The sequence below is a fragment of the Sus scrofa genome, chromosome 15 (assembly GCF_054392235.1).
Source record: "Sus scrofa isolate SSC_HxYL_T2T_F1_AM1 chromosome 15, Sscrofa_HxYL_maternal_Yorkshire_Landrace_v2.0, whole genome shotgun sequence".
Classification (NCBI taxonomy): domain Eukaryota; kingdom Metazoa; phylum Chordata; class Mammalia; order Artiodactyla; family Suidae; genus Sus; species Sus scrofa.
Genome location: NC_139397.1, coordinates 46076412 through 46099382, shown reverse-complemented (window position 1 = coordinate 46099382; position 22971 = coordinate 46076412). Strand labels below are relative to the sequence as shown.

The following is a 22971-nucleotide window of genomic DNA, read 5'->3' as shown; positions in this document are numbered from 1 at the left end:
AACGACAAAAAAAAAAAAAAAAAAAAAAAGTAAATCAGTGATTAGTTGGAATAGGAGCTACGAATGGAGATTAACTGTAAAAGGTCACGAGGGATCTTCCTGGAGTGATAAATATGGGTTATAGTGATGCTGCTCAACTCCAAAAATCTACTAAAAATCACTGCACACAAAGCAGGTAAATTTTATAGTAGGTACATTATACATCAATAAGGTTAAATTATTTTTGGCACAATATTTATGTTAAATCTATGGATCAATTTGGAGAAAATTCATGATCTTTTCTTTTTTTTTTTTTTAGAGCCGCACCCATGGCATATGGAGGTTCCCAGGCTAGGAGGCAAATCGGAACTGCAGCTGCTGGTCTACACCACAGCCACAGTCACAGCCATGCCAGATCCGAGCCATGTCTGTAGGCTACACCACAGCTCACAGCAACTCTGGATCCTTAACCCACTAAGCAAAGCCAGGAATTGAACCTGCATCCTCATGGATACTAGTCAGATTTGTTAACTACTAGGCCACAATAGAAACTGCGAGAACTGACAATTTTTACTATGTTGAGTGTTGCAACCCATGACCATAACATGCCTCTCCATTCACATGATCTTTGTTTTGTTTTGCTTTTGATTTTTAGGGCTAGGGGTCTAATCTGAGCTACAGCTGCCAGCCTACACCACAGCCACAGCAACGCCAGATCCAATCCGAGACTGCAACCTACACCACAGCTCATGGCAATGCCAGATCCTTAACCAACTGAGCAAGGCCTAGGATTGAACCCACAATCTCATGGTTCCTAGTCAGATTCGTTTCCGCTGTGCCACGACAGGAACTCTGATTTACATGACCTTTGATTCATTCATCAGCATTTTGTAGTTTTTAGCATACAGACCCTGTATGCATTTTATTAAATTTATACCTAAATATTTGATTTTTTTTTGGCCATGCCCACAGCATAGAAGTTCCTGGGCTGGGGAATGAACTTGCACCACAGCAGTGACCTGAGCCACAGCAATGACAACACCAAGGAAACTTTAACCTGCTGCAACACCAAGGTACCCCATAGGTTTTGATTTTTTGAAGCTACTAAAAATGGCATTTTTTAAAATTCAACTTTTGCTAGTGTATAGAAATAAGATTGACTTACATGTGTTGATTGTATTTTGTGACCTTGTTAACCTCGCTTACTAGTTCTAATGGCTTTTTCACAGATTCCTTAGATTTTCTTCTTTTTTTTGTCTTTTCTAGGGCCACACCTGCAGCACATGGAGGTTCCCAGGCTAGGGGTTCAAGCTGATCTGTAGCCACCGGCCTATGCCAGAGCCACAGCAACAGAAGATCCAAGCCGCGTCTGCAACCTACACCACAGCTCACGGCAACGCCGGATCCTTAACCCACTGAGCAAGGCCAGGGATCAAACCGGCAACCTCATGGTTCCTAGTCAGATTCATTAACCACCGAGCTACAGTGGGAACTCCGGATTCCTTAGATTTTTCTATGTAGATAATATCATATCATCTGCAAAAAGGAACAATTTTGTTTTCTCTTTCTAATCTGCCTTTTATTTTTCTGAATGTATTGCCTTGACTAAAATAGCATTTTTATTTTATTTTTTTCCTTTTTAGGGCCACACCTGTAGCATATGGAAGTTCCTGGGCCAGGGGTCCAATCAGAGCTGCAGCTGCCCACCCACGCCACAGCCACAGCAATGCAGGATTCAAGCGGCACCTGCAACCTATGCCTGAAGCTTGCAGCAACACCCAATCCAGGGATCAAACCCGCATCCTCACAGTCTATGTCAGGTTCCTTTTTTTTTTTTTTTTTTGCTATTTCTTGGGCCGCTCCCGCGGCATATGGAGGTTCCCAGGCTAGGGGTCTAATCGGAGCTGCAGCCACTGGCCTACGCCAGAGCCACAGCAACGCAGGATCCGAGCCGTGTCTGCAACCTACACCACAGCTCACGGCAACGCCGGATCGTTAACCCACTGAGCAAGGGCAGGGACCGAACCCGCAACCTCATGGTTCCTAGTCGGATTCGTTAACCACTGCGCCACGACGGGAACTCCCTATGTCAGGTTCTTAACCTCCTGAGCCACAATGGGAACTCCTAAAGTTTTTAAATTACAGCGATGTCATTAATCCACACTATACTTGCTTTGGTTGCAAAAAACAATAAGAGTAGCTAAAACTGGTTAGTTATATAAAAGCTTTAAAACTATAGCATGAATAGTAACAGTCCCTTTACAGTACATTTCATATATATATATATGAAATATATTTGAAATATATGAAGTATATTTCATATATATATATATATATGTAATCTCATTTGATCTTCCTAACAATCTAATAGGTGCTTTTTCCACATTACCAAAGAAGAAAAATGGGCCAAGGTAGGCCAAGCAGGGCACTGAGGCTCAGGTGATCATATTACAGCAGATATCGACAGCAATTAAAGCAGTAGACTTTCCAGGACCCAACTTGATCTCGCCTACAGAAGTCTGGCTTTCTTCCCACTGGCTAGCAGGCAGCCCCAGGCACTGACTGAGTTGCCTCCTCTATAAACTAGTGCTAGTGAAATACAGAACAAAAGCCAGGACAGAGTCACACCGTGAGAGAGGCTGAGGGAACGAACCCTGGCCCACCTGGCACAAGGAGGCAGGTGCTCCTGGAGTAGTACCTGAGCAAGCACAGTGCCTTCAAAGAATCACAGGTAAGGGAGCTCCCGTCGTGGCTCAGTGGTTAATGAATCCAACTAGGAACCATGAGGTTTCGGGTTCGAGCCCTGGCCTTGCTCAGTGGGTTAAGGATCTGGCATTGCCGTGAGCTGTGGTGTAGGTTGCTGTGGCTCTGGCGTAGGCCAGCGGCTAGAGCTCCGATTCGACCCCTAGCCTGGGAACCTCCATATGCCGCAGGAGCGGCCCAAGAAATGGCAAAAAGACAAAAAGCAACAAAAAAAAAAGAATCACAGGTGAGTGATTCAGTAGGTATGTGAGGGTCAGGTCCCAGGGTCTCACATTTTGGAGAAGACATTTTTGGTAGCTTCTAATTTTTAACATATGAGTGTGCAGTCAGGTGGCTGGATTCAAAGTCTGGCTCTGCCACTCACCAGGCATGTTGTTTTGGACACATAACTTCATCTCTTTGTTGGTGAAATGGGACTAATAACTGCACCTACCTTTGAGGGTTGTGAGAATAATCAGTATGTAAAGTACTCAGGAATTAGCAAACGACAGCCCATTATTTCTACAAGTAAAATTTTACTGGCACGCAGCCACACTCATTCATTATAAATTGTCTACGCTGACTCGGTGCTACAACAGAGTTATTGGGGAGGATGTGGCAGAAACCGTACGGCCTGCAAAGCCACAAATAGTCACTATCAGGACCCATACAGGAGAAGTAACCCTGGCTTGAAACAACGCTGGAGCAAAACAAGTACTCAAGAAATGTTAGCTATTATTTAAACCCAAACTTACCTCCAGAATAAACTTGAGTATATACATGAAGATACACACACAAGCATTGACAATGGGAGTGACCAATGCAAAACAACATCCATTAACTGGTGGCTGATTAAATAAATTATCAGAGCATTATACAGCCATTAAAAAGAAATGAGGGTGGGAGTTCCCGTTGTGGTGCAAGGGAAAGGAGTCTGACTAGTATCCATGAGGATGCAGGTTCGATCCCTGGCCTCATTCAGTGGGTGGGGGACCCTGCACTGCCGTGAGCTGTGGTGCAGGCCGGCAGCTGTACCTCCCATTCGACCCCTAGCCTGGGAACCCCTATACGCAGCCCTAAAAATAAATAAGTAAATAAACAAATAAAAGGAATGAGGGATATCCATGTGTACATATAATGCCGTGTGTACATATAATGTATATGCCAACATGTTAAGATTTCCAAGGAATTCCCGTCATGGCTCAGTGATTAACAAACCTGAGTACTATCCACGAGGACGAGGGTTTGATCCCTGCCTCTCTCAGTGGGTTAAGGATCTGGCCTTGCCGTGAGCTGTGGTGTAGGTTACAGACACGGCTCAGATCTGGTGTTGCTGTGGCTATGGCACAGGCCGGCAGCTACAGCTCCGATTAGACCCCTATCCTGGGAACCTCCATATGCCAAAAAAAAAAAAAGATTTCCAAGATCTTTAAATAATTGAAGATCATTATGTGAAAAGGTATAATGATACATGCAATATAATCCCATTATGTGACAAAAGAACATACGCAAAAACAAAACCAATGTGTATACACAGAAAAGGCTAACTACCAAGAGAGAAGTACTGAGGAAATTTCACCCTTAGTAAATGTAGTTCAGTACTGTTTGACTTTTTTTTTTTCCAGAGTTGTACCCACGGCATATGGAGGTTCCTACGCCAGGGGTCCAATCTAAGCTGCAGTTGCCTGCCTACACCACAGCGACACCAGAGCCACATCTGCAGCCTACACCACAGCCCACCAGCAACGCTGGATAACTAACCCACTGACCAAGGCCGGTGATAAAACCCGCATCCGGATGGATTCTTTTCAGCTGCACCACAACGGGAACTCCCCGTTGATTTTTTTAATGAGCTGAAGTTCTGCAATTTATCTCATGACTTACAAGTGTTATTTGAATGGCTCAGGTTGTATCCCAAAGACACATGTTTCAAACTGCAAGGTCTTCTCCCCTCAGGGACAAACTAGAGTATGGATGAATCTCAAATGCCAAGTGAAGTAGCCAGAGTCAAAAACCACACACCACATTCTGGAAAAAGCAAAACTGTAGTAGAAGTGGAGAACAGATCAGAGGTCGGGAGTTGAGAATGGGCTTGTCTCTGAAGGAGTTTAGGGGGTGATACCCTTCTGTACCTTGATTGCGGTGGTCCTTTGCTCACTGAACTGTACACCACAAAGTGACTATTACTATATGTAAACTTAACAATAAGTTTAAATAAACACGTCCAACACACTTGAGGGGTACCTTTTCTTTGAGCGACCTCTGAGCACACAAACATATGGACTGATGCAGGAAATGTTTTCGACCACATTTCCCTGTTCGCCTCTGGCACAGATGATGCCGCTAGGCGAGAGGGGCAGCCCTGGCACCATCTGCCAGCTGAATTCCCACGAACACACACCTGCCGTGGCCCACGTTCATTTAAAACGGGATTATTTTCTTCTGGCTCGGTGCCTGTCGGTCTGCGCCCCACCCGGAAAACCACGAAAGGCCTTCGGAGAGAAGGGACGGCGGGCGAACGACCCGGACAGGCTTTTCTGCCCCGAACTGAAAGCTGGAGCTGCTGAGGAGCTGTCAAGCACAGCAACCGGAGCTACAGCACGGGAATCACTGCTACTTCAATCACGGACCACTGACGGAATCACGTTGACAACGGCCAAAAAAATAGCACCGGGCTCACCAAGCCTCAGCAAAACACTGCGGGGCACGGGGCACGGCGCACGGCACCATACACCCTTGGAAAAGAAAACTCCCAGATCGCAGGCGCCCGCAGAAGCGCAGACCGTCCAACAGCCGGCTTCATAAGCAATCGCTATCCTGCCATTCAGACCTAGCACGAGAGTGGACGTGTTCTGGACTCCTTTCTCGGCTTAGAAAACGCCCCCTAAGCCCCATTTCCAAATTACTCTTCCACCCTTTTCCCCCGCCCACCAAGCGCGGGGAATTAGGAGCACGCATTTCAGGCTTAAAATACAGTTTGGCGGTGCGGAATCGCGCCGCCCACGTAACAATCCCGGCTCCTTAACAAAGCCCCAAACTCCTCTCTCCGAGAATCTGCAAAATGGTCTCACTCGGCCAGAGTCTCCCTCCTTCCTCAGAGAGGGGCACAAAGCACGACCTCGGTGCAAGCCGCCTGCTCCTTACTTTCCAACAATAACTGCAAAACCCCAATGTACCCCCTCCCCACAGGAGCTCCGCCACGTGCCGGGGGCGCAGGGACCGGGGCGATCCCGGGAGGCCGCACAGCCGGGGAGGCCGCGCCGCCGTGGACCAAGTCCCGGCTGCCTGCGGAACCTCGGCCCCCACCGCCGTCTCCCTCCTCCCGCACGGTTCCGAGGGCCGCAGCGAGCCCACTGGGGCCGCGGGGCGGGGGCGGCTGCGTTGCTCACCTGGGTCCACCGCGGCGGCTCGGGGGTCCCGGGCGGGCCCTGGGAGTTTCCTGGCCGAGTGAGTCACTCGGGCGGGCCGGGAATGCGCCAGGAAACACCCGGCCTCCTCCCCTTCCTCCCGGGGCGGGGGCTCTCCCGGCTCGGCCCCTTCCTCCTGGCGCTCCTCCCTCCGCGCTCCGGCCTCAGCCCAGTCCGCTCGCTCCTCTCCGCTGTGCGCCTTCCACCATCCCTGCAGCTCCGCACTGAGCGGGGCCGCGCTACCCTCCCGTGGCCGAAATGCTCCCCAGGGAGAAGAGCCCCGAAGGCCACCTGCTGGCTTAGGCCTGGGACCACCGGGGTTGAGGGGGGATGGGAGGCGGATGAGGGGCTTCTGCGAGGGAGCTGCACCGCTTGGGCGGTAAAAAGAGCAGGAGTCCACACCCTGTCCCAGGCTCCACCCGGGTCAGGGCTGTGGATGACATGAGCTGCAGAAGGGACTTGAGGTACAGCAAGGGTGCACTGTCCTGGCGCCCCACTGCCAGGGAGTAGTTGTGCACACCTGCGCTCCGCGGGATGGGGCCGGCAGATGGCCGGTACCGGGTGCGACCGGGACACGCCTGCAGAACAGAGCCAACCGGGAGAAAATGACCCGGACCGGCCCCTGCAGTGGTCGAGACTGTACAACTCCGTCTCCCTTCTGAGCCGGGGCCAAGGAGTGCGCTGGTTTGTGGGAATGGCTGGCAGAAGAAATCCTGATGGACTGGTCCCAAAACACAATCTTGAGAAAGGCCAGTGAAGTAACGTCTTAGGGAAACACTGAGTGGAGAGTGAGCTTGTTACAAACATGCTTGGGAGAAAAATTTCCCAAAACTCCCCCACCCACCCCCACCTACCTACTCCTTCGCGACCCACCCGACCACCCCACCACCCCACGCCTCCCCAATTATTATAAGAATGAGCAATAAAGATAGACAGCAGGTACTCTAATTTGGCCACTAGATTATGAAAACCGCAAGTTTGATTACCCCCGCTGTCCTCTCAGTGATGCAAAAAGTTATGGCAAATGGTTCCTGACTAAACCAGAATCTACCAGTTGTCTAAATAGTCAGAGACCATTTTTTTCTAGAAGCTCCTGGAGCTTCCACATGGCTCCTGCGAAACATGGGTTTTGAGTGACTTTCTGGTTCCCAGCCAGCCCACATGTTTTCAGTCAGAATACTGCTTTTCTCTGCCCAGGGCTGAGTCTCAAAGATTCCAAAGGGTTGTGTTTTGTTTTTGTTTTTCTGTTTTACACTGTAGATGAAGTGACAGAATACAAATTCAAGGTATATTGTGATAATTTAAAAATATTGTGATCCCTAGAGCAATTTAAAAAAAGCAATTAAAAAATCCAAGAGAGGAAATAAAATGGAATGCTAAAATATAAATCCAAGAAGACAGCAAAGAAGGAGCAAAAAGCACATAAGACAAACAGTAACAAAGAGCAATTAGATCTAATCCAACCATTAGTAATTACATTAAATGTAAATGAACTAAACACATCAATTTAAAAAACTGTCACATTGGATATAATTGGATATTGGATATGGCTGTTTAAAAGAGACATTTAAATATAAGGACACAGAGATGTTGAAATTTTAAAAGATGGAAAAGCATCTATTATACATATGCTAATCATAAGAAAGTTGGAGTGACTGCATTAATATCAAAGTAGACTTCAAAACAAGGTGTGACCAGAAATTAAAAGGAACATTTGGTAAAGACAAAGGGGTCAATTAATTCAGAAAAAAAAAGGATAATTTTTAGTGTATAGCAGCAGATAAGCTTTGAAATACCTCAGAAAACTGATAGAATCAGAAAAAGAAATAGGCAGGAGTTCCCACTGCGGCTCAGCAGGCTCTATCCCTGGCCTCGCTCGGTGAGTTAAGGATCTGGCATTGCCCAAAGGTGAGGCGTAGTTCCCAGAGGAGGCTCCGATCTGGTGTTGCTGTGGCTGTGGTGTGGGCTGGCAGCTGTAGTTCCAGTTTGACCCCTAGACTGGAAACTTCCATATGCCACAGGTGCGGCCCTAAATAGGAAAAAAAGAAAAAGAAAAAAAAAAGGAAAAAGAAATAGGCAAATATACTATCATAATTAGAGATTTTATTACCCTTCTCTTAGTTATTGATAGGACTAGTGGACACCAGTAAGATACAGAAAAAATTTAAAGCAATTGACCTGTTTGCCTTTAATGGTACTCTCACAAAACAAAATACGAAATACATTGTATTTAATGAAAGATGCTCAGGGAGTTCCTGTCGTGGCGCAGTGGTTAACGAATCCGACTAGGAACCATGAGGTTGCGGGTTCAGTCCCTGCCCTTGCTCAGTGGGTTAACGATCCGGCGTTGCCGTGAGCTGTGGTGTAGGTTGCAGACGTGGCTCAGATCCCGCGATGCTGTGGCTCTGGTGTAGGCCGGTGGCTGCAGCTCCAATTCAACCCCTAGCCTGGGAACCTCCATATGCCACGGGAGCGGCCCAAGAAATAGCAACAACAACAACAACAAAAAGACAAAAAAAAAAAAAAAGATGTTCAAAATCTTTATACTGATCCCTCAAAGTATTACTAAGAAGAATTAAAATTTTCAAATAACATACACAAATATATGTTAGGAAATAAAACAAGTCTCAATAGATTTCAAAGGATTGAAATCATATAGAACTTTCTCTGACCACTGTGAAATTGAACTAAAAAGCAGTAACAAAAAGATAACTTTTTAACTGTCCAAATATTGGAGTTCCCCTCATGGCTCAGCAGAAACAAATCTGAATCCATGAGGACAAAGGTTCAACACCTGGCCTTGCTCAGTGGGTTAAGGATCCAGCATTGCCGTGAGCTGTGTTGTAGATCATAGATGTGGCTCAGATCTGGCGTTGCTGTGGCTGTGGTGTAGGCCGGTGGCTGCAGCTCCAATTCGACCCCTAGTCTGAGAACCTGCATATGCTGCAGGTGTGGCCCTTAAAAGTAAATAAATAAAAATAAATAAATAAATGCCCAAATATTAGACTACTAAATAATACATTTCTAAATGTTCCTTTTGTTACCGGCCAGGGTTCTTGGCCTTTCTTAATCAACAGAAATTGATAAGAGGCCAGGCAAGAAATTTAAGCAAGGCTTTATTTGGGGGGGGAAGTGAAAACAAGTATCACGTTCTCTTGCTCTCTCCCACAGTAGGCTAAGCTGGTTCCTTATATGGGGTGAGGGTAGGGGCAGATCTCAGGGTCAGGCCAGAGGGATGGCTTAGTTGGTCTGCCCACCCCCATGGTGGAGCTATGTGCAGGAGGCATACCCAGTGACCTGCTTTTCTTCTGGTTCTTCAGAGGTGCCATTTGGATTTTTGGTCATTCTGTATCTTTTTGTCCATAATGGGCCTAAATTGCACATGCACACAGTTCTTTTTAGCCCGTTATACTTTCTTTGTATTTTGTTGCACAAGGATACCATTTGTCCAGGTGATTCCAGGTCCAAAGACCCAGCCCATCTCACCTTGATCAAAGAAGAAATCACAATGGAAATGGGAAAATATGTTGAACTAAATAATAATGAAAAAATGACATCAAAATTTATAAGATGCAGCTAAATGAATGCTCAGAGAGAAAGTTAATATATCAAATACATAGAGTATAAAACAAGAAAGGGTTAAAATCCATTCTCTAAACTTCTACCTCAAAAACATTAGAAAAACAAAAGGAAATGAAATCCAAAGAAAGTACAAGTGAAGAAATACCAAAGATAAGAACAGAGGTCAGGGAGTTCCCTTCTTGGCTCAGTGGTTAACGAAACAGACTAGGATCCATGAGGATGCGGCTTTGATCTCTGGCCTTGCTCAGTGGGTTAAGGATCCGGCATTGCTGTGAGCTGTAGTGTAGGCACCAGACGAGGGGCTAGGATCCTGCGCTGCTGTGGGGGTGGTATAGGTTGACTGCTGTAGCTTCGATTTGATCCCTAGCCTGGGAACTTCCACATGCTTCGGGTGTGGCCCTAAAGAGCAAAAAAAAAAAAAAAAAAGGGAACAGAGGTCAATGAACTAGAAAACAGATGACCAAATAAGAAAATCTTCCCTGAGGGATAAATTAGGACCTGGGGATTAAAAGATGTACATTACTGTATATAAAATAGATAAACAGCAAGGACTTACTGTGTAGCACAGGGAACTATATTCAAACTCTTGTTTTTGTTTTTTGGGGGGTTTTGCTTTTTACGGCCACACCTGTGGCATATGGAGTTTCCCAGGCTAGGGCTAAAATCGGAGCTACGGCTGCCAGCCTATGGCACAGCCACAGCAAGGCAGGATGCGAGCTGCATCTGCACCCTACACCACATCCAGCAACGCCAGATCCTTAACCCAATGAGTGAGGCCAGGGATCAAACCTGCAACCTCATTGTTCCTAGTCAGATTTGTTTCCGCTGCAACAGGATGGGAACTCTTATATTCAAACTCTTGTAATAACCTATAATGGAAAAGAATCTGAAAAAGAATATATACTTTCTGAAAAGAATATATATATATATGAGAATATATATCTGAAAAATAGTATATTTATCCTAAGACAAAGTTGTAAATCAACTACTATTTTTAAAAAATTGTTTTTAGAAAAACATAAATTACCAACAACAGGAATAATAGGAGTGACACCAATCGTTTCTTACCAAAAATAAAAGTGTAAGTATAAAACACCTCCTACAGCTCAATACCAAAAAAAAAAAACCCCATCAAAAAATGGGCAGAAGACCTAAACAGACAATTCTCCAAAGAAGACATACAGATGGCCAAAAAACACATGAAAAGATGTTCAACATCGCTCATTAGTAGAGAAATACAAATCAAGACCACTAGGAGGTACCACCTTACACCAGCCAGAATGGCCATCATCAAAAAGTCTACAAACAATAAGTGCTAGAGAGGGTGTGGAGGAAAAGGAACACTCTTATACTGTTGGCAGAAAACAGTATGGCGATTCCTCAGAAAACTAAAACTAGAACTACCGTTTGATCCAGCAATCCCACTCCTGGGCATCTATCCAGAGGAAACCATGAGTAGAAAAGACACTTATACTCCAGTGTTCATTGCAGCATTATTTGCAATAGCCAAGACATGGAAACAACCTAAATGTCCATCGACTGAGGAGTGGATCAAGAAGATGTGGTACATATACACAATGGAATATTACCTAGCCTTTAAAAAGAAAGAAATAACAGAATTTTTAGCAATATGGACGGACCTAGAAATCATCATGCTAAGTGAATTCAGTCAAACAGTGAGACACCAACATCAAATGCTATCACTACATGTGGAATCTAGAAAAAGACACAATGAACTTTTTGCAGAACAGCTACTGACTCACAGACTTTGAAAAACTTATGGTTTCCAAATGAGACTGGTTGGGGTGTGCGGGGATGTACTTAGGGTTTGGGATGGATATGCTGTAAAATTTGGTTGTGATGATTGTTGTACACCTATAAATGTAATACAATTCATTAAGTAATAGAAAAAGTAAAAAAAATAAAAAACAAATAAAAGTGTAAGTAAAAGTATTGTATGAAAAATTTCATGGCAATAAGTTTAATAATTCAGAAGAAATAGATTGCCTGACGTCGCAACAGAACAATGGGAGAAAAAAGAATGTATACATGTGTGTGTGACTTGGTCCCCATGCTGTACAGCAGAAAAAAATTAAAAATTTTTAAAAAATAACTAGATTGCCTGAAAATATGACTTTCCAAAACTGACACAAGAAAAAAATAGAAAATCTGAATATTCCCATATTAGTAGAAGAAAAAAATGAATCTATATTTTAAAACCTTGGAGTTCCCATCATGGCTCAGCGGTAATGAACCCATCCAGTGTCCAAGAGGATGGAAGTTTCAATCCCTGCCCTCACTTAGTGGGTTAAGGATCCAGCAGTGCTGAAGCTGTGGTGTAGGCTGCATCTCAGATTGGACCCCTAGCCTGGGAACTTTCATATGCATGGTGAGGCCCTAAAAAGACAATTAATTAATTAATAGAACCTTCCTGAGTTCCCATCGTGGCTCAGTGGTTAATGAATCTGATTAGGAACCATGAGGTTGCAGGTTTGATCCCTGGCTCAGTGGGTTGGGGATCCAGCCTTGCCGTGAGCTGTGGTGTAGTTTGCAGACTCGGCTCGGATCCTGAGTTGCTGTGGCTCTGGTGTAGGCCAGTGGCAACAGCTCCAATTAGACCCCTAGCCTGGGAACCTCCATGTGCCAAGGGTGTGGCCCTAGAGAAGACAAAAAAAAAAAAAAAAGAAGCCTTCCCATAAAGAAAATTACAAGTCTATATAGCTTCACTGGTGAATTCTATAAAACATTTAAGGAAGAAACAGACCAGTTTCACAAAGCTATAATAAAGGCCAGAGCGAACATCATATTCAGTGGTGTAAGACAAACAGCTTTTCCTCTGAGATCAGGAACAGGTCAGAGATGGCCATTTTCATCAATTCTGTTCACCCTAGTACTGGAAGACCTACCCAGAGCAGTAAGGCAAGGGGAAAAAAAAAATCCAAAATGAAAAGGAAGAAGCAAAATTATCTGTTTGCAGATGATATGATCTAATACGTCGAAAATCTAAAAAGCTTAAAAAAAATTCTTAGGAGTAATATGCCAATTCAACAAAATTACGGGTTACAAAATCAACACATTAAAAAGTTATTTGCATTTTCATGCTTTAACAATGAACAATCCAAAAAGGAAATTAAGGGAGCTCCCTTCATGGCTTAGTCGTTAACAAGTCCGGCTAGGAACCATGAGGTTGAGGGTTCGATCGCTGGCCTTGCTCAGTGGGTTAAGGATCTGGAATTGCCATGATCTGTGGTGTGGGTCGCAGACGTGGCTCAGATCCTGCGTTGCTGTGGCTCTGACGTAGGCCCGTGGCTACAGCTCCAATTAGACACCTAGACCGGGAACCTCCATATGCCTCAGGAGTGGCCCAAGAAATGGCAAAAAGACAAAAAAAAAAAATACAATACAATACAATACAATACTTAGGAATAAATTCAAGAAGTAAAAGATTTGTACTTAAAACTATGAAACTTTGCTGGAAGAAATTAAAGAAGACAAATATATGGAAAGACATCTCATGTTCATGGATTGGAAGACAAGTTTTTTTTCCAGTTTCATTAGATATAACTGACATAGAGCTCCGTATAAGTTAAAGGTGTACCTCATAATTATTTAACATACAGATACTGCAAAACGATTACCACAATATATTTAGTTAATATCCATCTCCTCATACAGAAAGAAAAAAAATATTTCAGAAAGAAAAAATATTTTTCCTGTGATAGAATGTTTGAGATTTTTTCTCAACTTTCAAATATACCACACAGAAGTGTTAAAAATAGTCATCGTGTTATACAGTACATCCCCAGTACTTATTTTTCCTGTAACTAGAAGTTTGTGATCTCGGAGAGGAAGCACTGAGTGATGGCTTAAAGTAAGATCTTAATTTTCTGCTTGGGAATTGAACCTGGGCAGCCTGGTTAAAAATCCCAGCCACTAGACCAGCTAGAGGCTACAAGCAGAATTGCCCTGATTCTTGCCCCTTTTTGAAAGCAAGAATGCTTCAAGGAGGCCAAGACTGTGAAAAGAGCTATAAAGTTTGTTTGAGTCACAGTACAGCATGTGGGAGAGCACACAGAGAAGCAGTTTATTTAAGTCAGAAGCAAAGAACTAATACACACCCTAAAGAGGAGTGCGGGTGCCGGCGTCCCCCTGAGTGAGGAGCCACCAGAGAGGGGATTTAACTCACTTATGTAGCACAGTTCTTCCGGGTCTTTGTTTGCCTTTGGCCAATTATCTTCCTTTATTTCTCACACCCGAGGGACACAGGACCCTCCCCATGTGCATGCGCATCTTTTGGCAAAGATGGATTCCAGAGCAAAGGGTGCTGGGACGGTATCAGGACTCATTTTGGCCTGGTGCCCCCTCCCTTTCTGACCCCTAGGAGTCTTACTGCGCATGTGTAATTGGGGAGGTCTCCTTGACCCCAGGTGTGATTGAAGAGGTCATCTTCTCTTTCTATTCCAGCAGAGCTCAGTTCCTGCCGTTAAAGTTCTCCTTAACGTGTCAAAGAGAAACAAGGCCCAGTTACTCAGCCTGACAAGTCCCAGATATTCTCAGCCCAGGGGCCTATCTATCTCCTACCTCATTTGCACCTTCTGACCACTTTCATCCAATTCCCTCCACCCCGAACCCCCTGTCTCTAGCAACCACAAATCTGACATTTTTCTTTGTTTTCTTTTGTGGGTTTTTTCCTTTGCTCCTTTCTTTCTACCTTTCTTTTTTAAGACTTCACATATAAGTGAGATCATAAAATTTTTGCCTTTCTCTTTCTGACTTATTTCACTTAGTATAATGGCCTCAAGTTTTACCCATGTTGCTGCAAAGGGCAGCACTTACTTTTTTTGGCTGAATAGTATTCCATCATATGTATAAATATTGGGGAGGATTTCCTTGACCCCAGGTATGATTGAAGTGTTCACCTTCTCTTTCTATTCCAGCAGAGCCATTCATCTGTCAATGTACGTTTAGGTTGTTTCTGTGTCTTGGCTAGTGCAGATAGCTCTTTGACATGGCCATTTGGTTTCCTTTGAATATATAGCCAAAAGTGGGATTGCTAGATAGTATGGTAGTTCTATTTTGAATTTTTTAGTAACCTCCATCTGTTTTCCATATTGGCTGTCCCATTTTACATTCCTATCAACAGTGCACCAGTGTCTCCTTTGCCCTGAGTCCTCCCCAACATTTGTCATCTCTTGTCTTTTTCTGCTAGCCATTTTAACAGGTGGGAAGTGATATCTGATGATGGCTTTTTAGTTTTTTAGTTTTGTTTTGTTTTGCTCTTTTTAGGGCCACATGCAACATATGAAAGTTCCCAGGCTAGGGGTCAGATTGGAGCCACAGCCACCAGCCTATGCCACAGCCACAGCAACACAGGATCTGAGCCGTGTCTGCCATGTGCACCACAGCTCAGAGTAACGTCAGATCCCCACCCACTGAGCGGGGCCAGGACTCGAAATTGCATCCTCATGGATGCTAGTTGGATTTGTTTCCACTGTGCCACAATGGAAAATCCCACTGTCAGAGTCTTAACCCACTACACCACAGTGGGAACTTTGGGGTTTTTTTAATGAAATTTTAAACGGGATTTTTTTTTTTTTTGGTCTTTTTGCTATTTCTTGGGCCGCTCCCACAGCATATGGAGGTTCCCAGGCTAGGGGTCGAATCGGAGCTGTAGCCACCGGCCTACGCCAGAGCCACAGCAACGTGGGATCCGAGCCGCATCTGCAACCTACACCACAGCTCACGGCAACGCCGGATCATTAACCCACTGAGCAAGGGCAGGGATCGAACCCGCAACCTCATGGTTCCTAGTGGGATTCGTTAACCACTGCGCCACAATGGGAACTCCTTAAACGGGATTTAAAAAAAAAACTCTGGTATTTCATTATTAGTGTATAGAAATGCAACAGGCTTCTGTATATTAATCTTGTACCTTGAAACCTTGCTGAATTCACTCATTAGTTCTAGTAGTTCTATTTTGTTTTGGTTTTTTGGCTGCACCTGTTGTATGCAGACGTTACAACGCCAAGGATCAAATTTGTGCCACAGCAGTGACCCAAGTCACAGAAGTGACAATGCTTGATCCTTAACCAGGACCAGGGATTGAACCCACCCTGCCACAGAGACAATGTCAGATCCTTAATCCACTGTGCCACAGTGAGAACTGCTTAGAGTGCTTTTTCTCTCAGAATTGAATTAGATAATTAGATTTTTTACTGCATATTCTTCATTTTTTATTTTTGGCTGTACCCGTGGCATGTGGAAGTTCCCAGGCTAGGGATCAAACCTGTGCTACAGCAGCAACCCAAGCCACTGCAGTGACAACACTGAATCTTTAACCCACTGCACCACAAGAGAACTCCTTTTTTGGGGGGGCAGAGGGGCTGCACACATAGCATACAGAGGTTCGCAGGCCAAGGTTCCAATTGGAGCTACAACTGCTGGCCTACACCACAGCCACAGCAACATTAGATCCAAGCTGTGTCTGCGACCTACACCACAGCTCACAGCAACGCCGGATCCTTTAACCCACTGATCTCCAACTGACCACTAGGCTTGGAACCTCCTTTTTTAAATTGGGTGTTCTTTATATTTTCTAGCTCCCTGTTAAAGCAATCTGTGTTGAGCTCAATTCTCTCTAATTCATTTAGCATTTTAATTACTAGCGTTTTGAATTATTTGTCTGGTAGATTGTTTATCTCTGTTTTCACTATTTATTTTTTCAGGAGTTTTGTCTTGCCCTTTCAAGAAGCTCCTGGGCCAGGAATCTACCTAACATCAGACAAAATAGAGTTTAAATTTCAAAGGATAATAATAGAAAAGGACATTATCAATTAATAGCTAATACCTCTTGACAACCGTCACCCATTTCCCCCACTCTCCACCCTCAGCTTCTGGCAACTACCAATCTATTCTGTGTTTCTCTGAGTTTGGTTTCTTTAGACTCCACATATGAACACACACACACACACACACACACACACACACACACACTACATTTTCTTTATCCTTTCGTCTGTTGGTGGACTCTTAAGTTGTTCCCATTTCGTGGCTATTGTGAATAATGCTGCAATAAATATGGAAATGCACCTATCTCATCGAGATGGTGATTTCATTTCCTTCAGAAATGTACCATCCAGGAGTTCTCGTCGTGGCGCAGTGGTTAACGAATCCGACTAGGAACCATGAGGTTGCGGGTTCGGTCCCTGCCCTTGCTCAGTGGGTTAAGGATCCGGCGATGCCGTGAGCTGTGGTGTAGGTTGCAGACGCGGCTCGGATCCCGCGTTGCTGTGGCTCTGGCGTAGGCTGGCAGCTACAGCTCCGATTCGACCCCTAGCCTGGGAACCTCCATTTGCCGCGGGAGCAGCCCAAGAAATGGCAAAAAGACAAAAAAAAAAAAAAAAGAAAAAAAAAAAAGAAAAAAAGAAATGTACCCTCCACTCCTTCACTGCAGTAAAAATGCCTACTTTCCTCTTCAGAGTATAACTTTTCTTCAGGGAAGAAGAAATTCAAAGGGGCCCTTATAGTTTATTATGAAAGCTATAACTCTGGAAACCCAGAGAGAAGAGATGCATATACCAAGGTATGGGGAAAGGGCACAGAGCTTCCACACCCTCCCCGAGCACACTCCTCTCCCTGAAGCTCCATGTGTTCAACCCCTTTTGAGGTTTCATGATGGCTTCATTACAGTAAGCATGATTGATTCTAGCCAAGACAATTTTTTTTTCTTTTTTTAGCACTGCTCCCACAGCATATGGAGGTTCCCAGGCTGGGGTCTAGTCGGAGCTGCAGCTGCCAGCCTACGCCACGGCCACGGCAATGCCAGATCCAAGCTATGTCTGTGACCTACACCACAGCTCACGGCAACACCGGATCCTTAACCCACTGAGCGAGGCCAGGGATTGAACACATAGCCTCACGGTTCCCAGTAGGATTCGTTTCTGCTGTGCCATGACGGGAACTCCCTAGGCAAGACAATTTTGAATGCCTTAATTTCCTCAAGAAATGCTTTCCTCAGATTTTCCACTCAGAATTTAGTTGCTCTATGGGGAGTTCCCATCGTGGCGCAGTGGTTTAACGAATCTGACTAGGAACAATGAGGTTGCGGGTTCGATCCCTGGCCTCGATCAGTGGGTTAAGGATCCGACGTTGCTGTGAGCTGTGGTGTAGGCCACAGACACAGCTTGGATCTGGCATTGCTGTGGCTGTGGCATAGGTTGGCAGCTGCAGCTCTGATTAGACCCCAGCCTGGGAATTTCCATATGCCTCAGGAGCAGCCCTAGAAAAGACAAAAAAAAAAGAATTTTGTTGCTCTATTGTATGCCTCAACTATAATCTTTTCCTCCAGGCAGCTGTGGGCTGCTTTTTGTCATGTAATATCTCTGAGGAATTCCTGCTTCTTTTCTTCTCTAAGTAACTCATTTCTAAATTTGGCACAACAAAGACAAGGACCACACATCAGTCCTTTTGGTTGCTCCAGAGAGTCTGGAACAGACAAACACAAGTCTTTGCAAATAAGATGTGCTCTGTTCTCTTTGAAACCTGGGGTCAGGATCCTGCACTGAGAATGCTGTCATCTGTCTTCAAGATCACAAACAAGTTGAGGAGGGGATGGGACAGTTGCTACTAGACTTGATCTTGGAGAGAGACAGCAGTGAGTGATGGCTTGAAGAAGCGAGATCTTAATTCTCTGCTCAGGCATTGAACCTGGGCAGCGTGGGTGAAAACCAGGAGTCCTAACCACTAGACCAGCTAGAGGCTAAGAGCAGAATTGCCTTGATTCTTGTCCCCTGTTGAAAGCAAGAATGTTTCAAGGAGGCAAATGCTGTGAAAAGAGGTATAAAGTTTATTGTGAGAGTCACAGTAGAACATGTGGGAGAGCACACGGAGAAGCAGTCTGTTTTGTCGAAGGCAGAAGCAAAGGAGCAACACACACCCAAAGGAGCAAGGGTGTGGGCGTCCCCAGAGTGAGGAGCACCAGAGAGGTGACTTAAACCACTTATATGGGGCAGATCTTCTACATCGTTGTTTACCTTTGGCCAATTATCTTGTTTTAGCTTTTACACTTGACCAAATCCAGAGCCCTCCCCTGATCTGCGTGCGCATCTTTTGGCCAAGATGGATTCCGAAGCAAGGCATTGTGGGAAGGGTATCTAAACTTATTATGGTCTGGCACCCCCTCCCATTCTGATGGGAGGGGAGTACATGACCTCTTGGTCTTTTGTCCAAGCCGGGCTCAGCCTCTCTTCTGATCCTGTTATTATCATTGTTTAAGTTCACAGAAGACAAGTACCAGTTATTTGCCTTGTACTTGTTATTTCTATCTTGAAGTATAGACGGGTGGCTGGTTGTAAATGTTAATCCCGGAGCCCACCTATCTCCTGCCTTGGGAAGTGTAAACAAGAGGCTAATTGCAAATGTCTCTCCTGAAGCTCGTCTATCTCCTACCTCAGATTCAGTTTTTAAAACAATAAGAACTAAAATCAAAACAAAATAAAAAGTGAAGTGTGGTGGTGCTCATTCCTCTCTCTGGCTTTTATTGTGGTAGAAACTGCTAGTGGCCCATCAATACCTGCTTCCTCTGTTTTCTGGTGAGTGGATTGTGAAACAAATGTCATATTGTTATGGCGAGACAAGAAATTTTTTTTTTTTTTTTTTTTGTCTTTTGTCTTTTTTTTTGTTGTTGTTGTTGTTGTTATTGTTGCTATTTCTTGGGCCGCTCCCGCGGCATATGGAGATTCCCAGGCTAGGGGTCTAATCGGAGCTGTAGCCACCGGCCCACGCCAGAGCCACAGCAACGCGGGATCCGAGCCGCGTCTGCAACCTACACCACAGCTCACGGCAACGCCAGATTGTTAACCCACTGAGCAAGGGCATGGATCGAACCCGCAACCTCATGGTTCCTAGTCGGATTCGTTAACCACTGCGCCACGACGGGAACTCCGAGACAAGAAATTTAAACAAAAAAGTCTTCTCTGCCTTGTGACTTCTTCTTCTCCTCAACTGCGCATTGTGTCTCATCATGTGTCAACTTAAAAAAATGCACAACCTAAAAGTTGAGTTAGATTCTATTTGGGGCAAAATGAGCCGATTACATGTGCGTCAACCAAACCTCCTCAACCGTAAAAAGCACCAGTCTCCCAGCACCAACAAGACAACTCCTTAAAAGATAGCTTTCCTTCTTGATCCTAAAAGGGGTCACATGACTCACCAGGATGATGCTTAGATCTGGGTTATGTGAACTGTCAATCATACACCATTTCAGGAGTGCCCATCGTGGCCCAGCGGTTACCGAACCCGACTAGCATCCATGAGGTTTCGGGTTTGATCCCTGGCCTTGCTCAGTGGTTTAAGGATCTGGCGTTGCCATGAGCTGTGGTGTAGGTCGCAGACATGGCTCAGATCCCGTGTTGCTGTGACTCTGGCGTAGGCCAGCAGCTACAGCTCCAATTGGACCCCTAGCCTGGGAACCTCCATATGCCGCAGTGCAGCCCTAAAAAGACAAAAAATTAAAAAATTAAAAATAAAAAATACATCATTTGATGTATAGCCTTCTGTCTCAAAAAACTTATGTAAAAGTGCCTTAACTTCAACAGTTCTCAGAGATTGCTGAGATGCTCTTCCTGGGCTCAAACAAAATTTTCCTTTTTTTTTTTCCTTTTCAGATTGACTGATTAATTTTTCATTGACATGATGGATCACCTCCAGGATCACCTTTGCCTATTTAGATGGGTCACACATCCCTGGCCCACTTATATTAGGTGTAGTTAGATACAAAGTTCTAGTCAATGTGACTTAAGCAGTGGTGGGTATTGCAGCTTCTGGAAGTTGTCTTTATTTATTTATTTTGCTTTTTAGGGCCACACTCGTAGCATATGGAGGTTCCCAGGTTAGGAGTCTAAGCAGAGATATAGCTGCTGGCCATAGCTGCAGCCACGGCAACGCAGGATCCGAGTTGCATCTGCAAACGACACCACAGCTCACGGCAACGCCAGATCCTTAACCCACTGAGTTGAGGCCAGGGATCAAACCTGCAACTTCATGGTTCCTAGTCAGATTCGTTTCCTCTGTGCCACAATGGGAACTCCTGGAAGGTGTCTTTAAAGGGAGGATATGTCAGCCTCAAGCATTTCTTTTTTCCCTGCTAGCTGATAAAATAACCCTCATGAAATATGAAATGAAAGCTGAGGATGGAAGGCCAAAAACATAGGAAAGCATTCTTAGTAATTTCAGAGCACTGTCCTCTGATTTTGAGGGGAGGGGGTTCTAGGAAGACAATTCAAATGATGATAATTTTGTCTCATTCCCAATATTAATGCTTTTTTCTCTTAATCTTTGAAGAACTTTAATTTCTTTCTTAGCTGATCCCAGCATTTCAAAATGACAGGATCTTGGTAGCTGGATCTGTACAAGCTGATCTCATATTTATTAAGCCTGGGGTGGACAGCCAACAAAGCTGTGTTCTCCTTCCCGGGTATTCCTGAGGGACAACCACAGAGGTTTTTAAGGGAGACTTGGGGAAGTGAAGCAGCACTTATTTGCAGCTCGAACATGTGTGGTATGTCTGATAGTTAACCTGTAGCAGAGACAGAGATGGCAACCACTGTCCTTACCTGGATCCTCTGACTTGTGCAGGAGGTCATATGTTTAGCTTCATGAAAACAAGCCCGGTTTTGCAGGACACCCATGCCACCAAGTCAGAGGCCACAAGAATGGACATGGGTTTCAGTCTATCCAAATGGGGTTTCTGAGAGTCCTCTGGTGTCTCAGTGAGTTAAGGATCTGCCATTGTCATTGCTATGGCACGAGTTCAATCTCTGGCCTGGGAACTGTCCGTGTCAAAAAATGGGGTTTCTGGCATGTTCTTGTGAAAGCACAAGTGTTCTAGCTTGTTCTTTCTCTCACTTCACTTCCATCTTTTCCTCCTGACTGCCAGACCCAGGGACCTCAAAATTTTCTCCTCTGTGCATGATTCAGCTGCATGAATAAATTGTCAAGAGCTTCAGCGGTTTTGTTCTCTGCTTTTTTGTTTTGTTTTGTTTCTTATTTGTTTGTTTTGGCTTTTTAGGGCCACTCCCACAGCATATAGAGTTTCCCAGGCTAGGCGTCAAATCAGAGCCACAGCGACATGGGATCCGAGCCGCGTCCGCGACCTGCACCACAGCTCATGGCAATGCTGAATCCTTAACCCACTGAGTGAGGCCAGGGATTGAATCCCCAACCTCATGATTCCTAGTTGGATTTGTTTCTGCTTGGTCACACGGGAACTCCTCTTCTGTTTTTTTTCTGAAAAAGCAACTCCGTGTCTTGTTAGAAAAAGAATAGGGTCAATTTGAGCTTTTGAGCTAGCTCTGTAGTTACAATATTTACTACGGAATAAAATGTAATTTTACATTTACATGTAAATGGTGAACCTGTGTGCTTTAAACCTGTGTTGTTCAAGGGTCAACTATATTTTAAAGAAATTTGTGAGTGTGGCTCTTGTTTAATAGAGTCAACTTGAAAAGATTCACAGGTGCCCCAGGAAGTTTTATTTATTTTTTTTGTCTTTTTTTTATTTTTTATTTTTTGTCTTTTTGCTATTTCTTGGGCCGCTCCCGCGCATATGGAGGTTCCCAGGCTAGGGGTCCAATTGGAGCTGTAGCCGCCGGCCTACGCCAGGGCTACAGCAACGCGGGATCCGAGCCGCGTCTGCGACCCACACCACAGCTCACGGCAACGCGGGATCCTTAACCCACTGAGCAAGGGCAGGGACCGAACCCTCAACCTCATGGTTCCTAGTCAGATTCGTTAACCACTGCGCCATGACGGGAACTCCGTGCCCCCAAGAAGTTTTAAACAGTTTGATGTCACCAGAAGAACTGCGAGCTTGGACTAACAGGAAAGGAGACTATATGAATGAGGAAAGACCTTTAGACCCCCAGAATTTTATTGCCAGGAGCCAAGCTTACAAAACGACTCAGGGAGTTCCTGTCGTGGCGCAGTGGTTAACGAATCCGACTAGGAACCATGAGGTTGCGGGTTTGATCCCTGCCCTTGCTCAGTGGGTTAAGGATCCGGCGTTGCCGTGAGCTGTGGTGTAGGTTGCAGACGCGGCTCGGATCCCGCGTTGCTGTGGCTCTGGCGTAGGCCGGCGGCTACAGCTCCGATTAGACCCCTAGCCTGGGAACCTCCATATGCCACTGGAGCGGCCCAAGAAAAGGCAAAAAGACAAAAAAAAAGAAAAAAAAGAAAAAAAGAAAACAACTCAGGAGTTCCCGTC

The 22971-nt window shown here is 45.0% G+C and overlaps 1 protein-coding gene and 1 long non-coding RNA gene across 3 annotated transcripts in view; one reads left to right on the top strand and one right to left on the bottom strand.

Moving 5' to 3' along the window:
* The window catches only part of CYFIP1 (cytoplasmic FMR1 interacting protein 1), a 99676-nt gene extending 93482 nt beyond the window's left edge, over window positions 1-6194 (bottom strand). For both annotated transcript variants that reach the window (XM_084999708.1, XM_084999707.1), the window contains exon 1: window positions 6111-6194. The gene's annotated coding sequence lies outside the window, so the exon portion shown is untranslated. The remainder of the gene's footprint in view (window positions 1-6110) is intronic.
* On the top strand, window positions 278-2908 carry LOC146395818 (uncharacterized). Its single transcript, XR_014829725.1, has 3 exons — window positions 278-1799; window positions 2073-2243; window positions 2291-2908. It is a non-coding gene; the product is annotated as an uncharacterized LOC146395818 (long non-coding RNA).
* Window positions 6195-22971: the final 16777 nt, after the last annotated feature.